This window comes from Bubalus kerabau, chromosome 16 (genome assembly GCF_029407905.1).
Source record: "Bubalus kerabau isolate K-KA32 ecotype Philippines breed swamp buffalo chromosome 16, PCC_UOA_SB_1v2, whole genome shotgun sequence".
Taxonomy (NCBI): Eukaryota; Metazoa; Chordata; class Mammalia; order Artiodactyla; family Bovidae; genus Bubalus; species Bubalus kerabau.
The window spans coordinates 41,377,497-41,393,653 of NC_073639.1; positions in this window are offsets into that span (position 1 = coordinate 41,377,497).

The window sequence follows — 16,157 nt, forward strand, 5'->3', positions numbered from 1 at the left end:
TTGCAATATCTCTTTTCTTACCATCTGTCATCCAAGCATGAAGCCAATGACACACACTTTAGGTGCCTGTAAAGTCAGTAAGCCATTTCCAGTTAAATTTTGGTATAAGCTTTTGCTTTAACTTCATGTGATGTTAATGTTTTGATGTTTAGTCAGTAAGTCACATCTGACTCTTTTGTGACCCCTTGGACTATAGCCTGTCAAGATCCTCTGTCTGTGGGATTTCCCAGGCAAGAATACTGTAGTAGGTTGCCGTATCTTTCTCCAGGGCATCTTCCCAACCAAGGGATTGAACTCACATCTCCTGCATTGGTAGGTGGATTCTTTACCACTGAGCCACCTGGGAAGCCCTGTGTAATATTAATTGCACTAATAAATGTACAAAGGCTCAAAAACACTAGTGAGGTTTATCAGTCAAGTAAATTCCAAAACTGTGTCCCTGACTAGCTTGTATCTTTCTCCCTGGTAATAATTTACAAATCAGGGGATTTTTTTTTTTTTTTAACTTGAAGCTCTGTGTTTTTCAACCTTTAGGCTTTCATGCACATTCGATCACATCCAAAGAAAAGGGAAAATGGAATATGATGTACAGGAAGTTTCATGGATCAATCTTAGAAATAGTATACAATACTCCCACTCATATTCTGTTGCTCAATCACAATGTATGACCAATGCTAGCATCAATGTAATCTAGCTTCATGTGCAGGAGGAAGAATAAACAGTTTTGAATTCATTTTCACATCAGTATGTGATTTGATCATATAGTTTCAAATTTCCTGCAGAGAGATATTTCTGCTTTTGTAACATACTATTTGTATAATATTGGGAGGGAAATACTGTGATTTTGGAAAGGTGTTTTGGGTCATAGAGGAATTGAGGCCATTGTAAACAACTGCATCTTGAGGAAACTAGGAAGTAGGAATTTTTTTAATTTATTTTTTAATTGAAGGACAATTGCTTTACAGAATTTTGTTATTTTTCTGTCAAGTATCAACATGAATGAGTCATAGGCATACATATATCCCCTCCCAGGTGATGTTGTGGTAAAGAATCCACCTACCCAATGCTAGTAGGAAATTTTGACATATAATCAAGAAAGTATGTCAGGAGAATCAACATACTTCTTTCATTAATGAAACTGGATATTTAGGGAAACAATAAACAAAATCCTTCAGATATGGCTTTATCTAAGATGTGTCAGTTGGTCTGCTTTCTTTCTTTTTATTATTTTTAGAAAAATATTAAAGAATTAACTCAGTAATGAGAGACATATTTTTGAAACAAGTGAAATCAATTCTATTTAGATTTTAGATTTACCTTTGCTTTACACATGCCTATGCATTGTGAATCCAGGACAAAATGAGTGGTTCTGGCCTTGAAATAAGTAAATGGTAGAAAGAGTGTGTGGATGTTATTATATAAATCATGTAAAACCTTAAACTTTATCCTTTACATATTTAAAAAAATACAAGGTGGCAGGCATGGAAGGTATTATCTGAAGAATAGATTCTTGGCAAGATACTTCATTACCTTTTGTTAAAATACATCCTTCCTCCAGCTGTACATGGGATACTGTCATGATTGTGCACATTTAAAGTTTTCAGAAATATGTATGTGTGTGCTCTGGGGTCTTTCACTTACTGTTATTATCATTACTGTTTTCAAATGATATCTATTAACAAAACATTTTCAACTAAAAAAAAAAATTAAATGGCAAGCAATTGTGTTTTTGATTCTCAAAGTAATATGTCTGGAGAGTTATTTTGGCCATAATTAACTTCAGGTTTCCCAAGGGAGTAAAAGCAACATAGTTTGTGTTGTGACTATTCGTTTTCATTTATACTATATTTGCATTCTGTTCTTTTAAACTCTTCTCATTAAAATATGATTTGTTGGCAGCCATTGTTTTCAAAGTTTAAATTTCCCTCAGATACGTTTAGAATTAAAATATCCTTTCTATTTTATTAGGAGGTAGCATGAACAACTTGCTATTAGAACTATTTCTCTTTCTTATTATTTTCATGGTCCAAAAATGAGCAATTATCACTAATTCCTTTATTTCTATTTCAGATAGACCAATTAAAGTAACATAGCCAACCATTTCTTGCTTTTGTTTTTAAAGCTAGTTTTTATTGGCATTTGAAAAGAACATGACACTGAAAATTAAAGCCATAAATGTAAGCCCTATAGAGTTTAGAGCAGTGAAAATAGCAGGCTAGATCAGAACTAGCTGAGAACAGAGGAAAAAAACTCTCCCTTAGAGGATCTTAAAATCATAGAGAAACAAATGCAAAAACAAGATAATGATAAGTTCAAAGTTGCTTAAAGGCTTATAGCATTTTATTTTTAAGAAGAATTTGAGGAAATATGATATTTTTAAAAATGCATCTATCATTTTGAAACCTGAAACTTCTATAGTTGAATTTTGTCTGGTAGCCATCTTCCTTAAAATTTATTCTTTCCCTTTTAAAAGAAGTAAGTGGAGTGACCTTAAGGAGAGAAATCTGCAATAATAGTCCCAATTTTGCCAGCCTAGGCACTAAAACCTGTTGACCTCAAAAGTACTCTGTTCTACCCTTAATCATTTTAGCGTTCTTTTATATCATGTGTTTTTTTTACAACTTGCAGTGGTCCAGGCTGTTAGAACTCAGGATAACGTGTTTCATGGCTTTCAGAGTCCACAGATACCTATCTTTGTCTCTTATCTCAGAGGTGACATGGCTGACACTGTAAATTTTCTTTAGCAAAGTCCCTCTAACAACAACAACATCTGTCAGCAGGATTTATCCCAGCATTGTTTGGAATGGTCACTCCCACAGATAATTTTTAGTCAACTATGCACTCAGCATAACAGCAGTAAATGACACTGTAACGGTCATATTAAAACTAATAGTTTGTGACATATTGCAAAATATCTAAATCAGGATAAGAAAGGAGGATTTTGAACAGCAAAATTTCTCTGTTAAGTGATGCCCAGCACTCAAAACCCTAATAGTGATTGTAATAGTAATTGATCCCTCCAAGTTTCCACAACTTTATTTTCTCCTTAAAATAGTCCTAAAAAGAAGAGTAAAACATCAAAAGAAAATTATGTATTAAAATAAGATTTTTTTTCCCCTTGATTCTTTGTATATTGTTGTTGTTTTTTTTCCTGAGTTGTATCTGACTCTTTTGTGACTCCATGGATTGTAGCCTGCCACTCTCTGTCCTTGGGATTTCCCAGGCAAGAATAATGGAGTGAGTTGCCATTTCTTTTTCCAGGGGTCTTCCTGACCCAGGAATAGAACTTGTGTCTCCTGCATTGGCAAGCAGATTCTTTATCACTGAGTCATCAGTGAAGCCCCTCTTTGTATATTGATGAACTGTAAATTGCATCTATGTAAACATAATTGTATCTTACTTCATATTTAACTATGTTTTAAAAACAAATGATAAAGTATTTCACTTCTTGCTCTGTAAATAAGTTTTACCTAGAGTTCAAGGAGAAAAACAAAAGCAATATGAAAGCATAAACATATAATAAGAAAATAAAAGAATAAAAATATAAGTTCCTGATAGATTTCACATTTCAACTGAAGCTAATATGGTTTACTCTAAATGCCATAATTGAACAGAAATGACCTGATGAAATTTCACTTAGTTTATAAAAAAGTTTTTTTTTTTTTAAATCATAGCCCTGTAACATGGCTAGTGGTAGAATAAGAAGGTAAAAATAATACATTGAAAAGAAGCTTGTATAGTAGAATAGTTATGTTAAAGAATAGATGTGCACTGATTTTTAGTCCCAAGGCAGCCAATTTAAAAACACAGATTTTGTTTTCTAAACAGGAAAAAAAAATACATTTGTATATAGAATACATAAATATATAATGCTATTTTCTGAAAGAAGTAAAATGTGCAGATTTACATCCTGGAATATTCTCTTTCAAATATGGTTAGACACCCAAATGGAAACTAGCATATGTGACGATTTAAATACAGAGCAGCATAGAGAAATATTACCTTATTCCAAGATGAACATTTATTTTGGCCATGAGTTTGGTTTTCACTATAATAGGTAGAAGTGAAAACATTCATACTTAGAAGTTAAAATGAGTATATTTTTTTAGGCAGAATAATGTCCCCCCCACCTCAGAGATACTTATATCTAACCTCCAGAACCTGTGAATATTAGATTACATGGCAAAGGTGAGTAAGAACAGATGGAATTAAGTTTACTAATCAATTGACCTTAAAATAGAAGGTATTCTGCATTATTGAGGTGAGCTCAGTGTAATAACAGGAGACCTTAAAGTGGGAGAGGGAATAGAGCAATAGAGATGCAGCTGTGAGTGGTGGCTTGGGAATGTAGGCCACCTCTCCAAGACAGAATGACCTATATGGAAAGAGAATCTAAAAAGAGTTGATATATGTATATGTATATGTATAACCGATTCATTTCACTGTACACCTGAAACTAACACAGCACTGTAAATGAACTATACTTCAATACATATTTTTTAAAATAAAATTTAAAAAGCCAATATTACACACAAGAAAATGATATAACAAGAAACTGGTGTAGAGCTCCTGGAAGGAATGCAACCCTGAGGGCACCTCGACTTTAGTCCAGTCAGACCTATTTTGTACTTCTGATCTCCTGACTATAAAATAATAGTAATAAAATAAAATAATAAATTTGTATGATTTAAGACACTAAGTTTGTAGTAATTTATTATAGCAGTAATAGGAAAATAATATAGATTTGGATATTTTCCATTCAGAATTTTCAAAAATTTACTCTACTCAAATAATTGTGGCCATTCAACTTTATGTGGTCTGTAATATTATAATGTCATAAAATATTAAAACCATGAGCCTTACAGGTAATTCAATTACTTAGCAGTTACATCTGAGGTTTAGAGATATACACACAGACATACACCCACACTGACATACACATATTTATAATCTGAAAGATGTTGGTATTTTTTTATGTGGACAGTTTTTTAAATCTTTATTGAATTTATTACAATATTGCTTTCTGTTTTGTTTGTTTTGCTGTTGTTTTTGGTCATGAGGCTTGTGGGCTCTCAGCTCCCCAGCTGGGAATCATACCCACATCCTCTACAATGGAAGGCAAAGTCTTAACCACTGGACTGCCAGGGAAGTCCCAGCATTTGTATTTATGTTTAGACACTAAAGGTTCAGTGTTCTTGCCTGGAGAATCCCAGGAATGGGGGAGCCTGCTGGGCTGCAGTCTCTGGGGTCGCACGGAGTCGGACATGATTGAAGCGACTTAGCAGCAGCAACAGACATAAAACGCCTTGCTAAAAATTAGCAAGCAGGCCCTTTTTCTGTCACCTTCTGATGTCTGTGTCAGAAGCTTTCCCTATCTCTCTTATACTTTAATAAAATTTTGTGGCATAAAAAACTCTGAGTAGTCCATCCTCGTCTCTGGCCCCTGAACAAAATCCTCTCCTCCCAAGTTCACGAATCCCAGCATAGCACACAGATCTTCAGAACCACAATCTTTCAGGATGATCATAACATCTTACATAGCTCTCTTATATCAACTTTCCCATTTCCACTTTCGGCATATCACCTTGCTGTTTTACTCTACAGTTCAGGGTTCTTTACAATGTTTCATTTTACTCATAAAATAAAGAGTTGAAGCTTTGAAAATACCTATTTTGAGAGTAACCTCAGTCAAATCTCAAAGGAATATAAAAGCTCAAATGTATTTCATCAAGCTAGGCTCCACAAAAATTAGGTAGGGGCAATTAATCTTTTTCACTATACAGTTCCAGTGGGCCAGAAGAAGTATGGTTTTTTAGTATAGTTCATTTATAATGTTGTGGTAGTTTCAGATGTACAGCAAAGTGATTCTGTTATTATATATATATTTTTTTCAGATTCTTTTTCCTTATATATTATTATAAAACACTGGGTAAAGTTCCCTGTGCTATGCAGTAGGTCCAGTAGGTCCTTGTTTGTTACCTACTTTATATATAGTATACTGTATAAGCTAATTTCAAACTCATAATTTATCCCTTCTACCTCTTCCCTTTGGTAACCCTAACTTTGCTTTCTATGCCTGTGGACCTAGTGTTATTTTGCATGTAAGTTTATTCGTATCATTTTTTTTAGATTCCACATATAAGCAATATCATCCCTCTTGTTTATGTTTCTTTTCAGACTCCTAAATGAAAGTTAAGAAGAGGTAAAAATATGTGTATTTTCACTGAATTTCTTTATTTACTGAACTTATAAATTTTATTATTTTATAATTAGTTATTTTAAATAATTTACATTTATAAGTGCTATTTTGGAATACAACACAGCATGGCAAAAATTTTTGAAGATAATATTCAGTTCAGTTCAGTTCAGTTCAGTTGCTCAGTCATGTCCGACTCTTTGAGACCCCATGAATCACAGCACGCCAGGCCCCCCTTCTATCACCAACTCCCAGAGTTCACTCAAACTCATGTCCATCGAGTTGGTGATGCCATCCAGCCATGTCATCCTCTGTCGTCCCCTTCTCCGCCTGCCCCCAATCCCTCCCAGCATCAGAGTCTTTTCCAATGAGTCAACTCTTCGCATGAGGTGGCCAAAGTACTGGAGTTTCAGCTTTAGCATCATTCCTTCCAAAGAAATCCCAGGGCTGATCTCCTTCAGAATGGACTGGTTGGATCTGCTTGCAGTCCAAGGGACTCTCAAGAGTCTTCTCCAAAACCACAGTTCAAAAGCATCAATGCTTTGGCACTCAGCTTTCTTCAGAGTCCAACTCCCACATCCATACACGACCACAGGAAAAACCATAGCCTTGACTAGATGGATCTTTGTTGGCAAAGTAATGTCTCTGCTTTTGAATATGCTATCTAGGTTGGTCATAACTTTCCTTCCAGGGAGTAAGTGTCTTTTAATTTCATGGCTGCAGTCACCATCTGTAGTGATTTTGGAGCCCCAAAAAATAAAGTCTGACACTATTTCCATTGTTCCCTCATCTATTTCCCATGAAATGATGGGACCAGATGTCACGATCTTCGTTTACTGAATGTTTAGCTTTAGGCCAACTTTTTCACTCTCCACTTTCACTTTCATCAAGAGGCTTTTGAGTTCCACTTTCTGCCATAAGGGTGGTGTCATCTGCATATCTGAGGTTATTGATATTTCTCCCAGCAATCTTGATTCCAGCTTGTGTTTCTTCCAGTCCAGCATTTCTTATGATGTACTCTGCATATAAGTTAAATAAGCAGGGTGACAATATACAGCCTTGACGTACTCCTTTTCCTATTTGGAACCAGTTTGTTGTTCCATGTCCAGTTCTAACTGTTGCTTCCTGACCTGCATACAGATTTCTCCAGAGGTAGGTCAGGTGGTCTGGTATTCCCATCTCTTGAAGAATTTTCCACAGTTTATTGTGATCCACACAGTCATAGGATTTGGCATAGTCAGTAAAGCAGAAATAGATGTTTTTCTGGAACTCTCTTGCTTTTTCCGTGATCCAGCAGATGTTGGCAATTTGATCTCTGGTTCCTCTGCTTTTTCTAAAACCATCTTGAACATCAGGAAGTTCACGGTTCACATATTGCTGAAGCCTGGCTTGGAGAATTTTGAGCATTACTTTACTAGCGTGTGAGATGAGTGCAATTGTGTGGTAGCTTGAGCATTCTTTGGCATTGCCTTTCTTTGGGATTGGAATGAAAACCGACCTTTTCCAGTCCTTGGCCACTGCTGAGTTTTCCAAATTTGCTGGCATATTGAGTGCAGTGATTTTGGAGCCCCCCAAAATAGAGTCTGACACTGTTTCCAGCATTATTGATACAAAAAAACAAAATTTAACCTGAGAATTTGAAACTTATACTTTTCCTCTATGCCATCTCTAACCATAAAATGGTGAAAGATTAAAAGAATATCCATGGATATGTGTAGAGAATTTTTCTAAATTATGTGTCAAAATTAATTTTTTCTTATTTCTAACTTTATTTCAATATTTAAAATATTTACATTAATTTATATTTAAATTTTGTTATAAAATATTTTTAAAAACAAATGTAGTCAGCTCAGATTGGGAGCAGTCCTATTTAAATTTGTTATTTAATTTTCTGGGCTTCTAAAATACCAATTTATTTATCCATTACAATTTGCCCTTTTTTCTTAAGCTGAAATGCCTCAGTAGAAAATATATTTCCAACTCTGTTTGAATATCTATTGTATCATATCATGTCTTAGTATGACCCAAATTAGAAAAGGAAAACATCCTTTTAATGGTAGGTAACTAAGAAGCAGAATTAGAAAGTTATAATTCTCAATGAAAAATAGAAATTCAACTGGAAGCTGAAATGTTTTCTAACACACATTTTTTAAAGCAGTCACTTATAAATAGAACAACATGTTTCCATGAGAACATATTATAGTAATTAATTTTATTTAATTATAAGACAATAAATACTTTCATCCCCACATGTTTTTCTCTGAGACAGATATGACAGCAACTAAATTAAATGTGTTCACATCTGTGATTTAAATATTCATTTATATTTATATATGATATCCTGCCAAGTATGCAGGTGCAGAGGACCCAGGAAAGCATGTGGATGTTCATTGTGCTGTCTTAAACTGCACATTCAGCACAAAGACCCTCTATATTTTACTTAATTCACACTCTTATACAGAGAGTGATATTAAATTTGACTTACCATAGGTACAGAAATGAAGTGTTTCTGACAGCTAGGCCCTGAACAAAACTAAAGGCCCCTTAGGAAAGCACTCAGTACTACAGTTCAAGAGCTTGGCTTCTTGTTTATTCTGAAAACTACCTGGGAGATCGTCTTTCTACTCATACTTAACTCTTCTGCTGTGATAGACATCCTTAAATACTCAATGGAGCAAGCTGTTTAACTTTACTTCATCCCAGTAATCCTTTTCTAGACCCTAGAACTGTGATAGGCAGAGCTCTTTTTGTTTCATATGAAGACTCTTAGAAATACTTGTGTTGGCTGATTCAGTGTTTTGTGAAAACAGAATGTAACCATTTACAAAGTATAATAGAAAAGATAAGTAGGGCTAGACTATAGTCATACTGATTTTATCTACACATTATCTTTCCACCTGAATTTTAATGTTTATTTCATTAAAGCACTGGTACTTGTAATAATCAAAACTTACAAATCTCACAGATGTGAACATAATGGTGACAGGTGTGGGAACAGTGAAAAATAATATTTTAGAGAGAGGTAATTTTCAAAAATCTGATAGATGTGGTCAATGATATTTATTGTATTAAGTTTATTAATAAAATAAAGTTTCCCTAAATAAGATTAAAAGTACAAAAGGTCAACATAATCTGGAAATATATGTATACTGACATATATATGCTTATACACATATACATTATACATATACTATTACTATAGAATATAGTGATGCCAGTCTCATTACTAAGAGCATTGTGTAGTATCACATAAATAACATTTTGAAGCTGACCTTATTATTATTATTTTTTAAACCAAGGAAAATGAAGCATGGTGAGAAGAGGTTAAGACAGGTTATCCTGTCAAAAGGTCAAAGTTTATCAGTGTTGCATATGCTCTTAAACTAAGGTTATATGTGCTATTTAAATATTATCCACTACAGAATGTTGCCTCCCACTAAAACAGAGTCTCAAACTAGCATTTCAATAATCTTTGCATGCTCAGTCACTTCAGTTATGTAGACTCTTTGCAAACCATGAACTGAAGACTGCCAAGCCCTTCTGCCCATGGGATTATTGCGACAAGAATTCTGGAGTGGGTTGCCATGCCCTCCTCCAGGGTCAAATAATCTTTATTCATGTCCAATATTTTTCAATATTACCATTTTAAAGAAAAGCAGAGGCCAAGCTATGTGTGCAGTTTTAATAATTCTTCAGACTAAAGATTTTATAACAGTTCTTCATTTTAGAAGTATGTTAAGGCAAGAAATGGAACCTTTTCTATTTTTATTCCCAGAGTGGCGGGCTCTATAAGTAAGACTGATGAATCCACCAAATATTTTACTATTAGATTGTATTATAGTTGTACAGTGGCTAAGTTCACAAGCTCTATTGTTTAATAAATAAATAATAAAATTGGTTTTTTAGGCCACCTATTTTTATTTTTTTAAATCTGAGTTTTTACAGAAACTTTTCATTTGTAACATTTAGCATCATAGTATAACCCTTAAATGTATCTATACATACCTAACCCATACATAAAAGTGGAAATATATGCAATTTCTTAGAAATAATGTAATATGATCAAAAGATAAGTATGCTCCATTGCTGTCATCCACAAGCAGACTTTCTTTATGGTAAAAGTAATGATTTGTATATAATCAGTGAAAATGAAAAATCCAGTGACCTTCGTTTTTATTTTATTTTTAGATAGTTCAAGATACTTGTAATTGCTATGTAGCTATTAAAATATGCTATGTATGGCTCAGATGGTTAAGCCTCTGTCTACAATGCAGGGGACCCGGATTCGATCCCTGGGTAGGGAAGATCCCCTGGAGAAGAAAATGGCAATCCACTCCAGTACTATTGCCTGGAAAATCCCATGGACAGAGGAGCCTGGTAGGCTACAGTCCATGGGGTCGCAAAGAGTCGGACATGACTGAGCGACTTCACTTTCACTTTCATACTCAGTTGGCTCAGAGGTTAAAGCGTCTGTCTGCAATGCAGGAGATCTAAGTTCGATCCCTGGGTCGGGAAGATCCGCTGGAGAAGGAAATGGCAACCCACTCCAGTATTCTTGCCTGGAGAATCCCATGGAGGAAGGAGCCAGTGGGCTACAGTCCACTGGGTCGCAAAGAGTCTGACACGACTGAGCAACTTCACTTTAAATAATTTACCTTATAATTAAATTAATTAATTTATTTTTGGCTGTAATGGGTCTTTGTTGCTCCATGCAGGCTTTCTCTAGTATGGCAAGTGGTCTTTGTAGTGGCTTCTCTTGTGGTGCACAGGCTTTAGGACATGTGGGTTCAGTTGTTGTGCCTCCCAAGCTCTAGAGCTCAGGCTCAATAGCTGTGGTGCCCCGGCTTAGTTGCTACGCCTATATGAGATCTTCTAGGACAGGGATCAAACCAGTATCTCCTGCATAGGCGGTCGGATTCTTTACCCTTAAGCCTCCAGCTGCTGCTGCTGCTAAGTCACGTCAGTCGTGTCCGATTCTGTGCGACCCCATAGACGGCAGCCCACCAGGCTCCCCTGTCCCTGGGATTCTCCAGGCAAGAACACTGGAGTGAGTTGCCATTTCCTTCTCCAATGCATGAAAGTGAAAGAAAGTGAAGTCGCTCAGTCGTGTCTGACTCTTAGGACCCCATGGACAGCGGCCCACCAGGGTCCTCCGTCCATGGGATTTTCCAGGCAAGAGTACTGGAGTGGGGTGCCATTGCCTTCTCCAGGGAGGCCCTTAAATCATTTTAAATGCTATGATTCATCTTACTGGCTCTCATCACTAGATGAGTGAGAATGATTTGCCAGTGATTGGTGTAGCTCCCTGCTAAGGGTCCTGCTGTTAAAGTTTCTTGAAGAACACCATTTGAAACTGTGAATTAAATTAGACAATCACTGCATGTGGAAGATTTCTTATATTGATTGTTGGAACTCTGAGGAATTTGATTCATCACATCTTTTTTTGTTCTTTAAACATTGATTTGCTATAGAAGAGGTTTACTAAGAATCTGTGAAGTGTGTCTCAAAAAAACTGATAAAACAAGCAACAGACTGAACAGATTGATGAGTAGCTTTATTTCTGTTGAAAGTGAAGTTGCTCAGCTGTGTCCAACTCTTTGTGACCCCAAGCCCTCTATAGTCCATGGAATTCTCTAAGTCAGAATACTGGAGTGGGAAGCCTTTTCCTTCTCCAGCGGATCTTCCTGACCCAGGAATCCAACGGAGGTCTCCTGCATTGCAAGTGGGTTCTTTACCAATGGCGCTATCAGAGAAGCCCTTATTTTTATTGAATTCTTTACTTTGAAAGTGGTTATGTATTTTATTTGCTTACTTTTTGGTGTGATATATTAAAGTTAGTTTTCACTTCTATACCTCACCTATTATATTTAACCTCCTAGTTAAATGATGTTTCCTTTTGATGCAAGATGTTATCAATAATTGAAGGTACTTCATTACTCTTGCAATCCAAGTTTTGTTAGGACAACACTGATTTGGGAAATTCAATTTTAGCTTCCCTGAGAATAAAGTGAAGGAAGATGAGAAAATATGGAAAGCAGTAATTGTAAATAATGTAAAATGTATTAGCTTATAATTATTTCCCATTTCTCATCCTAATTTTGTATCATCAAGCCAGACCTGACTTCTTTAAGGAGGTTTCAACTTCCAGTTTTATAATAAGAACACATATCCATGGCTTATTTTTAAGTGTATGAACCTTATTTCAAAATCACTAGCCGTGTTAAAAATAGATCATCATATAAAGTTATTTTTGTCTTCCGTGGTGGCTCAGATGGTAAAGCGTCTGCCTGCAGTGCGGGAGACCCAGATTCGATCCCTGGGTCAGGTAGATCCCCTGGAGAAGGAAATGGCAACCCACTCCAGTACTCTTGCCTGGAAAATTCCATGGATTGAGGAGCCTGATAGGTTATCGTGCATGGGGGTCACAAAGAGTCAGACACGCCTGAGCGACTTCACTTTCACTAAAATTATTTTAGAAATGTACGTTTTGTGTTTAATAACTGTATCTCAGAAAATTTATTTTATGAATTTTCTTTTCCTAGGTTAATATCTGTTGCTGTTCAGTCTGTAAGCTGTGTCTGACTCTTTGTGACTCCATGGACTGCAGCATGCCAGGCTCCTCTGTCCTTCACTATCTCCTGGCCTCTTTAGGTTTTGCAAAAAGTTTTAGTATTGTTGTATTAAGCAATATCCCTCTATAAATTGTATTATAATTTGAGGTAGTGTGCCACTCCTCAGGTTGTATTGGGCCAATTATTCTTATCTGTCTGAATGACTCTTCATGAATGATAGAAAACAATTATCACACATTTTACCTGAAATCAATACTTTGATGCTTTATGAAAGCAGACTGATGAGGCTTCTATTCTACAGAAGCATTCTGCTAACATGATCACTGCTGTATTTAGCAGCATATTTTGTCAAATAAAAAGTCTTTGAAAATTGAAAACAAAATACCATGACTTGCATGTTATGTAACTAAAGGAAAAATAAGCAAGCAATGTATGGAATTGAACTATAAAGCATTAGCTAAATACCTAACAATACTCAGGAGCAGGCTACATTAAATTATCCCCTTGTTCTGTCATACATTCATCCATTTATTTCATGAATAGATATGGAGTGACAACTCTGTACTAGATGAATTTCTTGGTGTTGAGGGCATAGTAGTTAATAAGCTGGAAGAGCTCCTGCCTCTGTAAAATTTAGATAACTGTGTGTTGGGAGGAAGGAGACACCAAGCAAATAATTCCATGGATTTCTGTGAATCATCAAATAACTGAATAATCCTATGATAACTCAAAGTCACACAGATTGACTTTTTGGCTAGGGATGTTGTGCCATCTACCTCAGGAAGGGATGCTATCTAGAAGTAATCTGTGAGGGTGAACCAAAGATATAAAAAGCTAAATGAAGAGAATTCTATGCAGATGAAACAACACATGGAAAGGCAAAGGAGCTGTGTGTCAAAAACTAACAGGAGGCCACGTCCTTATTTTGAAGAGTTTGGAGAGTTTGACAGGAGCCAGAGCACTGGTATGTGTGTGTGTATGTAAAGATTATTTTTTTGTACTAAATAGTGTTTTAAAAATTGATAACTGGGGGTTAAGAAGAATTTGGAGACTGGCATTGACACTTGTGTGTGCTCAGTCACTCAGTCATGTCCAACTCTTTGTGACCCTATGGACTGTCGTCCCCTGCCCCACCAGGCTCCTCTCTCCATGAAATCCTACTCTAGGAGATCTTCCCAACCCAGGAATTGAAGTCCCATCTTTTGTGTCTCCTGGATTGGCAGGTGAACTTTTCACTATGTCACCTGGGAAGCACTATATTGACATATATATACTATTGATGGGGCTTCCATACTAGCTCAGATAGTAAAGCATCCACCCACAATGCAGGAGACCTGGGTTCAACCCTTGGCTTAGGAAGATCCCCTGGAAAAGGAAATGATAACCCACTCCAGTATTCTTGCCTAGAGAATTCCATAGACAGAGGAGCCTGGCAGGCTACAGTGCATGGGGTTGCAAAGAGTCAGACATGACTGACCGATTAACACATACACTATTGATAATATGTATAATATAGATAACTAATGAGGAAGCAGCAGTTAGAACTGGACATGGAACAACAGACTGGTTCCAAATAGGAAAAGGAGTATTTCAAGGATGTATATTGTCACTCTGCTTATTTAACTTATATGCAGAGTACCTCATGAGAAATGCCGGGCTGGATGAAGCACAAGCTGGAATCAAGATTGCCAGGAGAAAAATCAATAACCTCAGATATGCAGATGACACCACCCTTATGGCAGAAAGTGAAGAAGAACTAAAGAGCCTCTTGATGAAAGTGAAAGAGGAGAGTGAAAAGTTTGGCCTAAAGCTCAACATTCAGAAAAATAAGATCATGGCATTCAGTCCCATCACTTCATGGCAAATAGATGAGGAAACAGTGGAAACAGTGACAGACTTTATTTTGGGGGCTTCCCAAATCACTGCAGATGGTGACTGTAGCCATGAAATTAAAAACACTCCTTGGAAGAAAAACTAGACAGAATATTCAAAAGCAGAGACATTACTTTGCCAACAAAGGTCTGTCTAGTCAAGGCTATGGTTTTTCCAGTAGTCATATATGGATGTACTGCTGCTGCTGCTAAGTCACTTCAGTCATGTCCAACTCTGAGACCCCGTAGACGGCAGTCCACCAGGATCTCGTGTCCCTGGGATTCTCCAGGCAAGAACACTGGAGTGGGTTGCTATTTCCTTCTCCATGAGAGTTGGACTATAAAGAAAGCTGAGTGCTGAAGAACTGATGCTTTTGAACTGTGGTGTTGGAGAAGACTCCTGGGAGTCCCTTGGACTGCAAGGAGATCCAACCAGTCCATCCTAAAGGAAATCAGTTCTGGATATTCATTGGATGTTGCATTGGATGTTGCATTCACTGATGTTGAAGCTGAAACTCCAATATTTTGGCCACCTGATGCAAAGAGCTGACTCTTAAAGACCCTGAAGCTGGGAAAGATCGAAGGCAGGAGGAGAAGGCGATGATAGAGGATGAGATGGTTGGATGGCATCACTAACCCAATGGACATGAGTTTGAGTAAGCTCACCTTGCTGTACAGCTGAAACTAAGAAAACCTTGTAAAACAATTATACTCCAGTAAATTTTTTTTAATCAGTAACTACTTATTGATTTTATGTTTCTGTTATGTTCAAGTTACTGTTTCTCTGCATAAGTGTGATAAAAAAATTTACAGTTGAGCTTTTGTTCCTCCAGAATTAAATATGAAAACTGACTTTTGTTTGGTATATACTACCTGCTAGATACTATTCCAAATTATTTTATTTATATATTTTAATTTATTTATTCTTTATGAAAACTGTGAGAAAAGCAGTTGTTATAACTCTTTTTACACATAAGAAGTAATACACAGAAGAGTTCAATAACTTGCCCAGAGCTAACAGTACATGTGTCAAAGGCAGAACTTGAACCCAGCTCAACTGGCTTCATTTCCTTCTCTTTCTTCTTCAACCTTTTTTGTGTATATAGGTTAAAAATGCAAACAACAACAAAAAATTCCTGTGATATTTTAAGTTTTAACAATGAAATGAATAATTTTATTCATCACCAAATTTAATACATATAATATTACCATTGAAATCAAATTTCATATATTATTCTGTTTTAAAAGATCCTGCCTAAGAAAGTCACTATCCAGAATTTTATTATCGGTTGTCTTATATTATCTCATACTCTTATGGCATATGCATGTATCTTTACTTTCTAAAAAATGTTTCATCATTGAGCTTTATTTCCATGTAATAATGCTTTTGTGACTTCTGTGACTAGATTTTTTTTTCATTAACTATCTTTTTAAGGTTCATATATATGTTGGCCAATATAAAGAATATTTATTAATTTTCACTGTTAAAAGTATTTTGTCTTACAAACCTACAAAATC